Consider the following 17,607-nt stretch of genomic DNA (forward strand, 5'->3'; position numbering starts at 1 on the left):
AGTAGCAATTACAGTATTGATTCTTGGATGCCCTGTGCCATGGGCCTGCTGGCACCCGTGCTTTTTATTGTGCCATTCCAGCTTTCAGAATCCTGGGGGAGACCGTGGAATCAGTTGTTTCCATCTCTGCCAATGGCCATGACAGGGCACAGGCCTTGGCCAAGCCTGGCCCATGGTGGCGCTGCTGGGCACAGCCCTGGGAAAGAGGGTGTTCTGAGCAGGGCAGCTGCAGACGTGCAACAGAAACTGTTGACATCCACAAGCCCAAATTAGCTTCTTTGTAAAACTGGGGTCCCCAAAGACTGAACGAGATGCTCCACGTGGAAGTTCTCTGTGTGCAGCCCAAGCCCTGAGCATGACTCAGGTCCTAAGCATAGTTTGGCTCCCAATCAGGGGATGGTATTGGGTCCTGCCTGGGTCCCAATCAGGGGATGGTATTGGGACCTGCTTCCCTGTCCAGCCTTCCTCAGTTGAGCTGTAGGTAACCACTGAAGTGCTTCAGACAGACTGCACCAGCATCACACCCCACCCCACCCTCAGTGCTCCTGGTGATGGGGGGCCAGCCCCCAGGTGTCTCCCCACCCATGCTCAGACTCTGCTCTCCTCCGTGAGACAGGACACACCTTCTCCTCTGTGGTGGAGTATTGCCTCTGTGTCTCTTGGCTCCTGTACTCTGCTTCCTGTAAGGATGAGGATCAGACCCTTTTTGGCTGTATGTCCCCAGTGCACAGTGGGTGATGGGTGAACGAATGAAAATAGCATTTAGGAAATAAATGGGCCCTCCCTAAGTTGTTCCATTCATTGTGTTGTTGCCCAGGGCATGGAGGTCTGGTCAAGCCCTTTAGAGCCCATGGCTCTGGTGAATTTGGTGACCTACCCGTGACTGCAGCTGGTTGTCACCATGGATGAGCAGGGCCTGATCAAAGTATGGAAAGCAGAGAACAGGTGTGAGCAGGCCTCCTTCTGCCTGCCTAGCTCCTTGTCTGCATTGGAGGCCTGTGACATTCCAGAGGGCCCCCTCCTGCTGAGGAGTGACCCCACTCTCAGGAGCCTCTGCTCTTTCCCAGGGTCTGTGGACACTTGCATCAGACCTGCCGTGTTGGGTGGCATCTCAAGCCAGGCCTTCCATGTGGCAGACCAAGTGATCACCCTGTTTTGTTCTGTCCCCCTAGCTTCTTGCCTGCCGCAAGAGGGCAGACTCCTCGTCCCCCTTCAGCTCTAGCATGCTGGCGGCCTGCTCCTTGCCCAGTTTCTGCAGCCTCTTGCTCTCTCACAGTGAGGTCCAGCCTTATGGGCTGCCTGTGCTTCTTTTTTTTTTTTTTTTTTTTTTTTTTGCTTTTAGGGCCACATATGCAGCATTTGGAAGTTCCCAGGCTATGGGTAGAACAAGAGTTGCATCTCCTGGCCTACACAAAGCCACAGCAACACAGGATCCTAGCCACATCTGTGACCTACACCGCAGTTCACAGCAACGCTGGACTCTTTGTCCCATTAAGCAAGGCCAAGGATGAAAGCTGTGTCCTCATGGACACTAGTCAGGTTCGTTACCATTCAGCCATGGTGGGAACTCCTACCTGCACATTTTGTCTGCACACCCCAGCTTTTCTGTTTCCTGGTCTCCCTCAGAGTCTTTCCTCCTCTTGCAGTTCCTTCTCACTACTGCATGCTCCCCTTTTTCAAGTCTCAGTGAGGGCCCAACGTAACAGCTGTTCCTTTTTTTTTTTCTTTCTTTTTAGGGCCACACCCACAGCATGTGGAGCTTCTCCAGGCTAGGGGTTGAATTGGAGCTACAGCTGCTGGCCTATGCCACAGCCACAGCAACTTTAGATCCTAGCCGTGTCTGGGACCTACACCACAGCTCATGGCAATGCCAGATCCTTAACCCACTGAGCAAGGCCAGGGGTCGAACCTGCAACCTCAAGGTTCCTAGTCAGATTCGTTTCCGCTGTGCCATGACAGGAACTCCAGTGTGAGGGCCCAACTTAAAGGAAAACTGAAGCATGTTGGACAGGATGCAGGCGTTTGCCTGAGGTGATGAAGGCCTGTTGCGAGGACATTTGGTTGAGAGATGATTCTTAATCACTGGGAGGGAGCATTTGACTCCTGAGAAAGAGTGAAAGTGAGTGTGTGCTAGCAGATCAAGGAGTAGCCCTCACCTGGGGCAGCATAATCCTCTTAGAGGGAAGAGGTCTTTGAAAGTGTGGGCAAGCTGGCCTCCCAGACATCAGGATGGGCAGGCATCCAAGGACAGTTTCCTATGTGAACAGAACTAACTCTGTAAAGGACCTAAGCTCATAAACAAGCAAGAGCTGATGACAGATTTTCTTTCTTTCTTTCTTTCTTTCTTTTTTTTTTTTTTTTTTTTTGCCATTTCTTGGGCCGCTCCTGTGGTATATGCTAGGTTCCCAGGCTAGGGGTCTAATCGGAGCTGTAGCCGTCAGCCTATGCCAGAGCCACAGCAACTCGGGATCTGAGCCGCGTCTGTGACCTACACCACAGCTCACGGCAACACTGGATCATTAACCCACTGAGCAAGGGCAGGGATCGAACCCGCAACCTCATGGTTCCTAGTCGGATTCATTAACCACTGCGCCACGACGGGAACTCCCCTGATGACAGATTTGTTATAAACAATTCTGTAGTTGTTTAAAGGAGACTTTGGAATAATAAGTGTAAATAAAAAGCAACTGGGGAATACATGGTCTAGATGAAGAGGAAGTGCTGTGGTTCTCCCCTGGGAATGGCAGACCACACGAATCACACTTACTTGTTGGTGAAGGACAGTTAGAAAAATTAGAATATACATCAAGTCAGAGAGCCAAAAAGAGTGAAGTTTCTAAGCCAAGATTCCAAAGTGCTGAACCTGACACTGGGGCTGCTTTTGCCCTGGAGGTGTTCACTCCAAGGCTAAGAGGCAGAGCAGAGCTTTGACAGACAAATAGACAAGGGCTGGGGCCCTGTGAATCATCTTACTTTGGGAGGGTTGTCATGTCTGAAAGGGAACAGTCCCTGTGTTGGCTGCAGCTGCCCAGTTACCAGGAGGGAGTAAATGGAAATCCTTTCTGGAAGAGGATAACATCACCCCAGGCTTCTCTTTTCCACACACACTTAAAGGTAAATAGGCACATGAGATAAGACAATGTGAACTAGAACCTATAGCATCAACAGCAATGTCAGTAGAGCCCCAGGGGCTTCAGATACTGCAGTTAATAAACACAGACAACAGCACACCTGTGGTGGTTCTGATGCTCAGGGAGATACATTTCAAGAGAATTTAAAGCCATGAGAAATGGTATAACAGATTTGGAAAAGAACCAAGTAGAAAGAAATTCTCAAACCAAATAACAAAGGTTAGGCCTCAGTGGATGATTTAGCAGCACAGGGGACAGTTGACTCACAAACAGCCTGGGGAGGGTCAGGGGAGCTCGTGGGCCACCAGGTGTGTTCTGTGTCTAAACTTGGGTGGTGACATGAATATTTACTTTGTGATCACTTACTGAGCTCTTGTGTTTAAGTTCTGTGTGGTTTTCCATGTGCATTCTCTGTATCACTTAAGGAGTTAAGAATTTAACAATTAAAGAACTGGAAGGTAAAAGTATCAGGAGTGGTTAGTTGAAAGAGAGGCTGAGAGACAGAGACCAGTGCTTCTGAGACTTGAATGGGGTGTGAATCACCTGTGGATCTTATTTGAGTGAAGGTTCTGATCCACTGGGTCCCTGGGGACATCCGAGATTCTGAGTTTTTTAGAAGCTTCTTCAGAATATTGATGCTATCAGGTTACAGACCACACTTTCAGTGACAAGGCCATCAAGGATCCATGAAAAATTTTAGTATTTATTTATTTGATGTCTTAGGAGCAGGTGAGGCAGGGGGACATAAACATTTGAAGAGATGATGGTAGATGTTTTTCTGAAGTGACCAAAGATGTTAATCCATGGAATCAAGAAGGCCCTGCAAACCCCCAGCAGGGGAAATAAAAATAAATCTGCAGCTAGACCTATCAGAGTGACCTGTGACAATGGAAACCTAAGAAAAATCTACCTAACAGTAGCCAGAGGAAATAAAACTACCTTTAGTGTAATACTAATGAGACTTCTTCAGGCAGAGGGAAAAGGATCACAGATAAAATTTCAGAGAAGCAGGAAGGATTGATGAGTAATGGCCATGATGAAGGAAACATGAGGAAATCTAAATTAATATCCGCTGTATAAAATAGCACCAACAATGCCTTGTGGACTTTTAACTATACGCAGAAGGAAACTACGTGACTTTAGCATTTAGGTTTGGAGAAGGTTATGAGGAACTGAAAAGTCCAAGTTCCTTGAATTGTCCGAGAAGATTAAATGAACAATTAGCAGTATCCTTTATAAGGCAGGCTACACACAGTAATCTCTCGTCTAACTCCCAGAAGAACAGTATATAGCATATAGCTTCTGAATCCTGAGAGGAAGATGAATGTGTCTTGTGGTGGGGCAGGATCCACCCAGACCCAAAATTTGCCTTGGTTATCAAGCCTGATGATGCCACACATGACCACGGGGTGTGAAAGGTTAATCTGTTCTTTAGAGAGCAGGGTGGGCTTCCAGGAGGCAGCTCTGGGAATGGCTGAGGGAGCAGGGAGGAGTTCCAGGTTCTGGTTTTCCCAGAGGTTTGGGGGGTGGGGCTTGAAGGAGGGTTCTCACTCCTGGGCCAGGATTTCCTGGTTTGAATTCTCTGCAGGTTCCCCTTATCAGCTTGCCTGTGGGCAAGAGAGAGGGATGGGCCTTAAAAGCTATCAGCTGTCAAATATTGAAAGTGGACTCCAACCCTTTATTATGACTCACTTCTGATGTTTGATGACTGAAAGCCTCATGTTTCATTTCCCTGAACCTGAACTTGTGTTGGTAAGCCACATGGTGCTCTGTGAGGCCTGGCATCTAAGGCTAGCAGATGGGGGCAGGTTCCCTTCAGTGACTTGCTCAAGAGCTCAGGGTTGTGTGTTTTTAAAGTGAAATGAGTTCCCATCATGGCACAGTGGAAAGGAATCTGACTAAGAACCATGGGGTTGTGGGTTTGATCCCTGGACCCACTGAGTGGGTTAATGACCTGGCATTGCCATGAGCTGTGGTGTAGTTTGCAGATGTGGCTCGGATCCCATGTTGCTGTGGCTATGGTGTCGACTGGCAGCTGTAGGTCTGATTAGACCCCTAGCCTGGGAACCTCCACATGCTGTGCGTGTGGCCCTAAAAAACAACATAGATAAATAAGAAACAGTAAAGTGAAGTGAGTGTCTTAATCCCTGTCAGTCAAGAGTTTAGGGTGCCTGGAATGTGCAGAGACAGATGTTACTGTTGTTTCTGTTTGGGGTGTCTGGGAGGCAAGAGGTCCTGAGGTCTTCATCCCAGAGGGAAAACCTTGGGTGAGTTTTGTTTCTGCACTTGCTGGCCGCATGGCCATACCACTGGCAATGGCCCAGGAGTGTGGACATGCACCTCCAGGGCTAGGAGTTGGCGGAGATGGAAGGCAAAGAGGACAACCTGAAGGTAAGCCATTTGTGTGGAGTGCTGGTTGTGTCCTTTGTGTGGGATCTGGGCAGTGCATTGCTCTAGAAGTGCCAACGGCATAGGATGCTGGCAGTGCTGTACAGTGTGAGAATTCTCTTTCTCCATGTACTCATAGGGTGGCCTTCTCTAGTGTCATTGCCTGTGGCAAGGGTCTGAGGATGGCAGGAAGCTACTTCCTTCTGGGAGAATGTGCCCCAGATGGCCAGGCTTGCCTGCATCCTGAAGAGGTCATTTCTGTCATAGCAGAGAGGCTTCTGTGGCTGTGCTGAGCCTGAGCCAGAGCCTCAGAATGTGGCCTTATTTGGAAATGGTACCTTTTCTTTGTACTTAATGATCTCAAGAGCAAATCATCTTGGATTTCGTTTGGGCCCTTAATCTAATGGGTGTTATCTTTGTAAGAAGAGGAGAGGGCACAGAGATACACACACAGAGAGAGAAGCCAGGCGCAGACAGAAACAACCCTGGATCTGCTGTTATAAGCCGAGGATAGCCCTAGAGCCTTTAGAGGAAGGATGGCCCTGCTGGCTATTGATTTGAGGCTTCTGGCTTCTAGAACTGTGAGAGAATAAATTTTTGCTGACTTTTTTGGTTTGTTTTGCTTTATTTTTAGGGCCACACTGGCAGCATGTGGAGCTTCTCCAGGCTAGGGGTTGAATTGGAGCTGTAGCTGCCAGCCTACACCACAACCACAGCAACCCGGGATCCAAGCTGCATCTGCGATCTACACCACAGCTCACGGCAACACCAGATCCTTAACCTGCTGAGGCCAGAGATCGAACCTATGTGCTCATGGTTACTCGTTGGGTTCATTCCTGCTGTGCCACAATGGGAACTCCTAAATTTTTGCTTTTTTAAGCCACTGATTTTATTACTGCAGCCCTAGGAAACTAATATAAGACTCATCTAAAACAGAACACTTAGGAAGGGTGGAATTGAAAGGATGGGAAAATGAACTATCGCATTTGGGGTGGATAAGCAGTGAGATCCTGGTGTATAGCACAGTGAACTGCATCTAGACACTCACTTGTGATGGAACCTGATGGAGGACAATGTGAAAAAAAAGAATTTGTGTGTGTGTGTGTGTGTGTGTGTATGACCGAGTCACTTTACAGCATAAATCAACAGAACAATGTAAACCAACTATAACAGAAAAATAAAACCTAAAGCAAAATAAATAAATAAATAAATAAATAAATAGAAGGATGGGAAAATGGTGTGCCCTGGGGATGAGAACCAGAAGCAAGCTGACCCAGCTAGTAATGCTAGATGGGAGGGCTGGAAGGTCCTAGTCTTTCCTGGATATTAGGGGCCATCTCCAGATAATAATTAAGTCAACCTCCCAGGAAGATACAGCCATGCTACTTTAGGATGCACCTCAGTATATGGCCTAAAAATATATTGAGCAAACGTGTGGAATTTCAGGAGAAGTGGTCAAAGCTTATAGCATCATGAGAAATTTCTGTTACCCAGCTAAAGAGAGATGACCTGGGTGGGCTCTAATTCCATGAGTGCTTTAAGGGCACAGGGTTTATTCTGGCTGGTAGCAGAAGACGAAGTCGGAGACTCAAAGGTCTGGGAGCCTTGTGTGAACCAGATGCTGGCCACCATGCTGTGGGTGGGCCTGGGAGCAAGAACTGGCCCTGGCCCCAGCTGGCCAGGCAACCTCAGTTCTGCACCCACAGTGTCCTGAACTGCTAACAACCTGAAAAGGCCTCCAAATGCGTACCCAGCACCTGGACTCCTTGGCTCAGCTTTGTGAGTTTTCCCCTGTCCCAGGCATTATTTCGAAGTTGTTCTCTGTGTAGGTCAGTGGCTTATTTCAAGTTAAATTTTGTTTGTGAGCAAGGTCAGTGTCAAGTTTCTTTCTTTCTGGTTTTTTTTTTTTTTTTTTTTTTTTTTTTTTTTTTTTTTTTTTTTTAGTGCTGTACCCTTGCATATGGACATTCCCAGGCTAGGGATAGAAGCAGAGCTGCAGCTGCCAGCCTATGCCTCAACCACACCAACACCAGATCCATGCTGCATCTGCAACCTACGCCTTAGCGCCCAGCAGTGCCAGATCCTTAATCCACTGAGCAGGGCCAGGGTTTGAATCCACATCCTCATGCATACTAGTCGGGTTCATGACCACTGAGCCACAACGGGAACTCGAGGGTTCATTTTTATTTACAAATGGATATCCAGAATTTGTGGGAAAGACCATCCTTTCCTCATCGAATTACATCGTCACCTTTGTTTGTGAAAATATCAGCTGTCTGTGTCTCATGTATTATATGTTGAATGTGTGGGTCACTTTCCACTTATCTGTATGTCTGGCCTTATGACGGTCGCACAGGGTCTTGTTTCCTGCAGAGTATAGTTAAATTGTGACCTCCAGCATTTTTTTTTGAAAATATATCCATTTCCCTAAAATTTTTCAAGACAGCTTGTCAATTTCTACAAAACTGCTTCCTGGGATTTTGGTTACTTTGAATCTATTGATTGATTTCAGGACAACCAATATCTTAATAAGCAGTGAACATGGCATAAATATCCACATTTCTGTAGGCTTTTCATCATCTGGTGCTGGATACTTTTTTGTGGGGTAATTTTCTTTGTCTTCTATAGAAATTGGTTTGCTCAAGCTTTTCTGTCTCCTAAGATCATTTTGATATGTTGCATTTTCCTAGGAAACTACCCAGTGTATCTAGGTTTTCAATTTTTTATGCACACAATTCTGTAGAATATTCTCTTGATAATTTTTCTTTAAATTCCCTCTGCTTAAAAAATTTTCCCCCGTGTTATTTCTTTTTGTGTATATGAACTTTCTCCCATTTTTTTGTGATTATACTAATGTCTTGTCTGTTTAATATTGCTATTGATTACTAGTTTTATATCATTGTGACCAGAGGATATTGTTTTTATTACTTTGCCATACATAAATTTAAAAAAAAAATTATTTCTTTTTATGGCTGCATGCCCAGCATATGTAAGCTCCTGGACCAAGGGTTGAATATAAGCTGCAGCTGTGGCAATGCCTGATCCTTTAACCCACTGTGCAGGAATAAAACCTGCACCTCTGCAGTAACCAGTCACATTCTTTCTTTTTTTTCTCTTTAGGGCTCCACCTATGGCATACGGAAGTTCCCAGGCTAGGGGTTGAATCAGAGCTCTAGCTGCCCGCGTGCACCACAGCCACAGTAAGAGCAGATCTGAGCCACATTTGCGACCTGTATCACAGCTCATGGCAATGCCAGATCCTTAACCCACTGAGCGAGGCCAGGGATCAATCCCATATCCTCATGGATACTAATTGGTTTCATTACTGCTGAGCCACAAGGGGAACTCCCATATTCTTCATCTATTGTGCCACAGCTTTATTCAGTTTTTCTAACTGTGTGTGCTTGTAAGGACTGTGCTCTCCATTATTAGGGTACAAAGGTCCAAAGGTAGTCATTTTTTTTTTTTTGCCTTATTAAGATTGTACTTGCAGCATATGGAAGTTCCTAGGCTATGGGTCAAATCAGAGCTGCAGCTTCCAGCCTACACCACAGCTTGTGGCAATGCCAGATCTAAGCTGCATCTGTAAACTACACCACAGCTTGTGGCAATGCCAGATCCTTTACCCACTGAGCAAGGCCAGGGATCAAACCTGCAATGAATACTAGTTGGGTCCTTAACCCGCTGAGCCACAACAGAAACGCCTAGTCATTCTTAATTATGTTGTTTATGTCTTATATTTATTTACTTTTTATCTACTTGGCTTGTCTTAGGCTGAGAATTATATTATTCTTTATATATATATATATATATATATATATATACACATACATACTTTTCTGGCTTTTTAGGGCCACACCCATGCCATATGGAGATTCCCAGGCTAGGGGCCTAATCAGAGCTGTAGCTGCTGGCATACACCACAGCCATAGCAATGTGGGATCCAAGCCACGACTGCAACCTACATCACAGCTCATGGCAACACTGGATCCTTCACCTACTGGGCAAGGCCAGAGTTCAAACCTGTGTCCTCATGGATGCTAGTCAGATTCGTCAACCACTGAGCCATGATGGGAACTCCACCATATTATTATTATTATTTTAATAATATATTTAAACACATAATTTATTAATTATCAGTGAATTTCATTCCACTCTTTCTTGTATCTGCTCTGTAAATGTGATTGGGGTGTTTGATTCCTAGGTATGTCTAAGTATTATCACTTCATTGTGAATTACAGCTTTTAGCATGGTAAAGGGTCTTCACTTTTGTTTCATTTCCTACTTGGGGCCTGAATCCTGTATCTCTTCTGCTAATCAGGATCACTACTCCTGTTTTCTAAGGCTTGGCGTGTGCCTGGCACCTTTCCTCTCATATTCCACCACCTTTCTGCTTTGCCCTTTTTTTTTTCCTTCCATGCCATATGGAAGTTCCCAGGCCAGGGGTCGAATTGGAGCTGCAGCTGCCGGCATACGCCATAGCCATAGCAACTCTGGCCCCGAGCCGCATCTGTGAACTACACCACAAGCTCAGTGCACCACTGGATCCTTAACCAAGGCCAGGGATGGAACCCACCTCCTCATGGATACTAGTCGGGTTCTTAACCTGCTGAGCCACAATGGGAACTCCCACCTTTCTGCTTTGATCCATTCTCTTGAATATAGATGTTTGTAGGTATCGTCATAGCTCAATTTTCCCAGGAGTTTATATACCCTTTCAGTACATGATTCAGGTTTTCTTTTACCTCCAGAAAGTTTCATTGTACATGGACTGTAAACGCCAGGCTGTTAATTATTTAACTTCTCCTCTGTAGGAGCTTCATTTATGCGTTTATTTGATCTTCCTCGCTTATCTTCTTGGACACTTTCTCTCTGATTCATTTTAGCTCTTTATTCAGTTTTTGTCCCCTGGCTTGCAGGCCGCCTGTGCTGAGGGGGCACTCTACATGCTGACGGTGCCCCAGCTGCAGCTGCTCTCCAGGGTGAGCATGTTTCCCAACAGCCCCACCAGTCTCCTTTGCTCTTCTGACTGGCCGTGGGTGTTTGCGTCAACCCCACATTCAGACTTGGGCCAAAGGTCAGTAGTGGGGCTGTGTCCCTTGCCCAAGGGACTTGGCTTTGTGCACGCAAGGTGGCACGTCCTGTGCCCCAGGCTTGTGGGGTGCATCTGGGGGGCAGCTTCTTGTGTAACACCAAGCCCCTTAGCCCATGGGGATGATGACGATGAGGGACGGTGGTGGCTGAGAGCAGTGGTGGCCTTCACCAGCTGACTTAACACAATGCTGGCTTCTCCCCGGAGCCTCTGCTGTTTCCATGCTGCCCTGTTGCCCACAGGTTGGAAGGGGTCAGCTCCCTGGCTAGAGAGGGCAGAGTTCAATATTGAAGGGGTTTGGGGCCTTAGAGACTTCTTGGTGGAAAGGCTCATGAGGTATTTGGTGGCCCGAGAACTGTCTTCAGCAAGAGTGAGGAAGAGAGGGTCCAGGCCGGGCATGGAGGAGATGCTGACAGTGCAGGGACAGCATCCATTACCTGGAGGCCTGCACGTAGCTGGCCCATGTGAGGGGCTGCATCTGCCAGTGATTCATGGGCTCAGAGATGTTCATTCTGAGTGCCAGGGGTTGTATTTGAAAATTAGATTAGGGTGAGAAGCAGGCAGCTGGAGAAGATCTCTAAGATGTACTTGGGCTGGTGGCCAAGGAAGGACAGCAAGAGAGAGCAGTGGCAGAGCAGGACAGACTGGCTGTGCTGGAGCCTGTAGCCAGGGGAGGCCGGTGGTTGAAGAGGGCAGCCAGCAGAGAGAGGCCACAGGATCCATGGGCAGCACCGAGAAGCGGGTGTTTGGAAGCAGCCTGCAAGGAGATAGGAGAGGAATTACCGAGGAAGACATTGGAGGCAAAAGCAAGATGGTGACATGCAGCTGCTCAAAAGCAGAAAATCCGTTTATTTGATTCACCCATCACATCGCCCTCCCTGGGACCAGTGTGCCACCATGTTCCCAGCAGGGCCACACTTGAGCTGGATTAACCTCACTTTGTGGTTGGTGTGGTCACGAAAGGAGGGTCCACAGGTGGCACAGGCCACTCCTGTAAGACCCAAGTAAGGTCATGGTGGTTGGGTCTGTGGGAGCGGTTTTCATAGTGCTCCCAGGTTGGAGAAGTCCCCTCCCTCACAGGTGAGGAGACGTGAGATGGTGTTGACATGTGGCAGTCTCTCCCCAGGTGTTCCACACTCACTCTTTGCTGTGTCCATCAGAGGATGAGCCTTCTGCCTCCACCACTCTCCCCATCTGGCAGACGTCCAGGGCCTGTTGGGCCCCTGACAAGGCAGCCCAGCTAATGGTGATGCACAGAAATGACAATGGCATGCAGTTGGTTGTCACGACCTATGAGCTAGGGGCCAAGAAGTCCAGGGATCAAGTGGACTGTGGGTAAGGATCCCCGTATTAGGGCTGTCACCACCATGCCTTATTATGCTTCAAGCACAGATTGCTCATGTTTCCTTTGGGGCACTTTTCTTTCCTCTCAGTGAATCATAGTGAGCCAACAAAGGTTTACTTTTTTTTTTTCTTTTTGCTATTTCTTTGGGCCTCTCCCACGGCATATGGAGGTTCCCAGGCTAGGGGTCCAATCGGAGCTGTAGGCACTGGCCTACGCCAGAGCCACAGCAACATGGAATCCGAGCCGCGTCTGCAACCTACACCACAGCTCACAGCAACGCCGGATCGTTAACCCACTGAGCAAGGGCAGGGACCGAACCCGCAACCTCATGGTTCCTAGTCGGATTCGTTAACCACTGCGCCACGACGGGAACTCCAACAAAGGTTTTCTTGTTGGGATTTATGTAACGGCTGAGCAGTTGGGCGTGTGCTGTGTAGTGGACCCTGTGCCTGGCCCTGGGCCTCAGACGTCACCTACGGTCCACTCTCTCCCCTCTCCTGACTGGTCTCCCTGCTGCATTCATCCCTCTCTTTCACAACTAGGTCAGAGTCACTGTTCTCAGCACTGAGTGCACACAAAGGTGAATAAAAGCCACAACTCTCTCTTCCCTAATGAACTCCTCATCCAGTAGGAAAATAAGACCCACATCCATCTCCTTTTTTGTCTCCTCTATTTCCCAAACCCTGCATCCCTCTGATAGGCTTTCCCTGTGGTCCTTAGCATTTTTTCTTTTGTATTATGTTCATTTGTTTTCCTGTCGTCATTTGACCATAAATTTTACTCTGAGCTTCCTGGCAGCCAAGGAAAAAAGGGATACAGGATGTGTAATGTAATCCTTTGTCTGATGTGAGAAAACACATGACTTCTTCAGAAGAGGTAATTTTATGTTCCTGGTGCTAAATTCCATAAGGAAATGATCAAATAAAAAAAAATTTTAACAAGTAACACTATACAGTATAAAAGTATCTTCACCAAGTTTTTGGCAGATGTCATAAAAGTCGTAGTTCTCATGTGGCCATTTCTTACATCATCCTGTCTTAGATGAGGAAGGGGAGAAGGCAGGGCAGAAGCCTCATCCTTGGGTCATTTCCACTGTCATGTCATCTTGGGCCTTCCCAGCCCCTGTGAGGCATCGCAGTCAGTATCTCAGAGCCGGTGCCCGGGGGACTTAGGGGAACAAATGCATGGGTCAGGACTGAACACAGCTGTGACCACAAAGCCATTGCTTTTTCCACCATCTTAGGTGAGGCATGTCTGTTCTAGACCCACAGCTGCTACTAAGAAATGACAGTCTGTGTGTCTTTATTTCAAAAAGGAGAACAGATCACAAGTTTCCTCCTGCCAGAGACCATGATGCCTCCTCACATCATGAAGGGCCACGGCTCTCAGGTGATCCTGCTGGTGTCCGGGTCGGAGCTGGTGCTCTTCACCATCCACGGCCTGCAGCTGGTGACCTTTCAGGACCACCAGAGGCTCATCACGTCCATGGGGGTGGTGAGTGTGGCGCCCGCCCACCTGCCTGTGTTGAGGCTCTGAGCTTTGGAGCCCACGTCCCTGCCTAATAAGTTCTTATAGCAAGATCACAGGATACAAGTTTATTGTGCTAAAACTAACACTTTCTTTGTAGTAGCAATAAACAAGTAGAATTTGAAATTTAAAACACATTGCCATTTACATTAGACTCAAGAAATCAAATACTTAGGTATAAATCTAACAAAATTCATTCAAGATCTATACAAGGAAAACTATAAAACTCTGATGAAAAAAATAAAGAACTAGATAAATGTAGAGATATTTCATGTCCATGCATGGGAAACTCAATATTGGCAAGATGTTGGCCCTTTGAAACTTGATTTATAGATTCAGTGCAGTCTCTTTGAAAATGCTGGCCTTATTTTGTGGATATTAACTAAGTGATTCTAAAATTTATCCAGAATGGCAAAAGACCCAGTATAGCCAGTATTGAAGGAGGAGAGTAAAGTTGGAGGACTGACACTGCCTGACTTCAAGACTTATGATGAAGCTATAGTAATCAAGACCATGTGGTACTGGTGAAAGAACGGTCAAACAGATCATTGAAACAGAATAAAGAACCCAGAGAGAGACTCACGTAAGTATAGTGAACTGATCTTGAGGAAATACAAAGGCAATACAATGGAGAAAAGATGGTCTCTTCAACAAATAGTGCTAGAACAACTAGATAGCCATATATATCCTCGTATTTAAAAACATAAGAATCTAGAGGTAGAACTTACACCTTTTTTAAAAAAAATGATTGATTTACAATGTTCTGTCAATTTCTGCTGTACAGAAAAGTAACCTAGTCTCACACACACACACACACACACACACACACACACACATATATATATGCCTTCTTTTTCTCACATTATCCTCCATCATGTTCCATCACAAGTGATTAGATATGTAGTTCTCTGTGCTATACAGCAGGATCTCCTTGCTTATCCATTCCAAATGCAAGAGTTTTCATCTACTAACCTGAGATTCCCAATTCATCCCAGTCCCTCCCCAGCCCCACTACATACACTCTTCTGTCCTACATGTCCATGATCTTTTCTGTTTTGTAGATAGATAATTGGTGCCATATTTTAGACTCCACATGTAAGTTATATCATATGGGGTCTTTCTCTTTCTGACTTACTTCACTCAGTAGAAGAGTCTCTAGGTACATACATGTTGTTGCAAATGGCATTATTTGGTCCTTTTTATGGCTGAGTAGTATTCCATTGTATATATGCGCCACATCTTCCTAAACACCCATTCAGATGGGCAATTAGATTGTTTCCATGTCTTGGCTATTGTGAATAGTGCTGCCATGAGCATACAGGTGCATGTATCTTTTTCAATGAATTTTTTTTTGTCTGGATATATGCTCAGGAGTAGGTCATATGGTAGTTCCATATTTAGTTTTCTGAGATATTACCTTATTGTTTTTTATACTGGTTTTACCTATTTACATTCTCATCAACAGTGTAGGAGGGTTCCCTTTTCTCCACATCCTCTCCAGCAGTTGTTATGTGTTGACTTGTTAATGATGGCCACTCTAACTGGCGGGAGGTGGTATCTCATTGTAGTTTTGATTTGCATTTCTCTAATAATTAGTGATGCTGAGCATTTTTTCTTGTGCCTGCTGGCCATCTATATGCCTTCTTTGGAGAAATGTCTTTTTAGGCCTTCTTCCCATTTTTCAATTGGGTTGTTTGTTTTTTTGCTATTGAATTGTATGAGTTGTTTGTATATTTTAGAGATTAAACCTTTGTCAGTTGAGTCCGTTGCAAAAATTTTCTCCCATTGTGTAGGTTGTCTTTTTTTTTAAATGATTTCCTTTGCTGTGCAGAAGCTTTTGAGTTTAATTAGGGCCCACTGGGTGTCATACAGTTTTTGTAGTGTATTATATTCTTCTTCTTTTTACAATCCTTTAAAAATTTGTAAAAACATTTTTTTAAATTTGTTTAGCTTATGGCCTCTACAGAAACAGTTGATGAGCAGGATTTGGCCTGTGAGTAATAGTATCCTGATCCCTGGACAAAAAAATTCAAAATTAATTGATATAAAAAAGAAAATTGAAATCAATTGAAAAACTCCAAATCCATTCATCATAAAAACTCTGGTAGGCGTTCCCTCTGGCACAATGGGATTGGCAGCATCTCTGCAGTGCCAGGATGCAGGTTTGATCCTTGTCCGGCACAGTGGGTTAAAGAAGCTGGCATTGCCACAGCTCTGGTGTAGGTCGCAACTTTGGCTCAGATCTGATCCCTGGCCCAGGAATTCCATAAGCTGCAGGGTGCTACTCCCCCAAAAAACCCCTCTAGTATATTAGGAATAGAAAGGAACTTCCTTAATAAATGGTACCTACAAAAAAATCTATAATTAACATCAGGATTAGTATGAAAGGTTTCATATTTTACCGCAGGATCAAGAACAAAGCAAAGATACATTATTTTTAACATCATAAGCTGACTAGCCAGTACGATAAAGCAAGGGGAGAAAAAACCATATAGATTGGAACGGATGACATGATCATTAAAGTAGAAGTCTCTAGAGTCTATTTTTAAAGGCTCCTAGACTTAACAAGTGAATTTAGCATAGTTTTAATAAAAGGTCCACATATGGAGTTCCTGGTGTGGCACAACAGGGATCGGCAGCATCTTGGGAGAACTGGGTTGAGGTTCCATCTCCCGTTTAGCACAGTGGGTGAAGGATCTGGAATTGCTGCTACTGTGACTTAGGTCACAACTCTGGCTTGGATCTGATCCCTGGCCCAGGAACTTCATATGCTGCAGGGTGGCCAGAAATGAAAAAGAAAAAGAAAAGGTCAACATACAAAAATTAAAATGCAATTTATACAATATTAATGTATAAATCTGGGTTTTTTTTGTTTTTTTGAAAGAAAATCTCTTTATTCTAATTAATTCACAAACAATAACATCAGAAAAGCATGTTTCAGAGGCCACATAAACATCTGCCCAGCCCCAAACTCAATACTCAATGAACTTCCACATCAGAAGAATACCCTCCTCCACTGCAATTCTGAAGCACGAAAGCTATTAGTGATAGAGGAGAGGTTTAATCTTGATTTCACACTTTATATCTTCATGATCAATCACATTTTTATGCTAAATCAACCAGGTCATGGGGGGTGATTTTTCATGTCTTCAATGGAGCTTCTTGCTTAAGATAATCCATTTGCCAGTCTGCATTGTTTCAACACCTCGCTGAAACCCTCACAAAGCTTAAGGTCACCCTGGTTCTGGGCACACTCCAAAAACTGTTTCACCTCATAGAAGCATGGGCCAATCTGCTGCTGCTGTGCTGGCTGGGCTCCCTGAGGCTCCTGGTAAGTGATGTCAGGCCTTGAGGGCTCAGCACTACTTCCTCCACCGAAGCCCCCAGTGATCGCATGACCTATCGTGTGGCCGACGGCAGAACCCACAGCCACGCCGGCTACAGTGGTTGCCATCTGGGCCATGAGACCTGGCTGCCGAGGTGCAGCAGCAGGGGAGCCAACAGCAGATGGTGGAGCTGCTGCTGGTGGCTGAGCTGCCAGCGCTGGCCTGGGTGCAGCTCTCATCTGAGGTGCCCAGCTAGCCGGAGGGGCCATGTGGAAACTGCGGCTTCGGCTTCCACGAGGCATCGTAACTGCGCAACGAACGCGAACCTAGAAGACAGAGAAACTCAGAGAAGACCCTGGCGGCTTCTCATAAATCTGTTTTTAAAATACCTTTTATTTAAAAAAAAGGAAATACTTTGATATAAACCTGAAAATGTGTGCAGGAGCTATATGCTTAAAAATAAAAAAAAGCGAATGAAGAAGATCAAAAGACGTCTAAAAATCTAAATAAATGGAGAGATATATTATGATCATGGATTGAAAAATTAAATATGGTTAAGATGCTAATTTAAAAAAAAAGTGATCTATAGATTTAACACAACTCCAGTCAAAACCCCAGGATCACTCATTGTATATATTGACAACTTAATTTTAAATTCTATATAGAAAGTGAGAGGAACTTGAACAGCCAAAATAATTTTGAAAAGAAGAAAATCTGATTTTAAGACTTACTATAAAATCACAGTTATCAAGACAGTATGGTAATAGTAAGAGGTTAACCACACACAAACACATAGAT

At 45.4% G+C, this 17,607-nt stretch overlaps 2 pseudogenes; one reads left to right on the forward strand and one right to left on the reverse strand.

The window, feature by feature from the left end:
- The first annotated feature begins 820 nt into the window (after positions 1 to 820).
- On the forward strand, positions 821 to 13,492 carry LOC146396349 (F-box/WD repeat-containing protein 12-like; annotated as a pseudogene).
- Positions 13,493 to 16,346: 2,854 nt separating this feature from the next.
- LOC110256607 (coiled-coil-helix-coiled-coil-helix domain-containing protein 2 pseudogene) lies at positions 16,347 to 17,154 on the reverse strand (annotated as a pseudogene).
- Positions 17,155 to 17,607: the final 453 nt, after the last annotated feature.

The sequence above is a fragment of the Sus scrofa genome, chromosome 14, assembly GCF_054392235.1.
Source record: "Sus scrofa isolate SSC_HxYL_T2T_F1_AM1 chromosome 14, Sscrofa_HxYL_maternal_Yorkshire_Landrace_v2.0, whole genome shotgun sequence".
NCBI lineage: Eukaryota > Metazoa > Chordata > Mammalia > Artiodactyla > Suidae > Sus > Sus scrofa.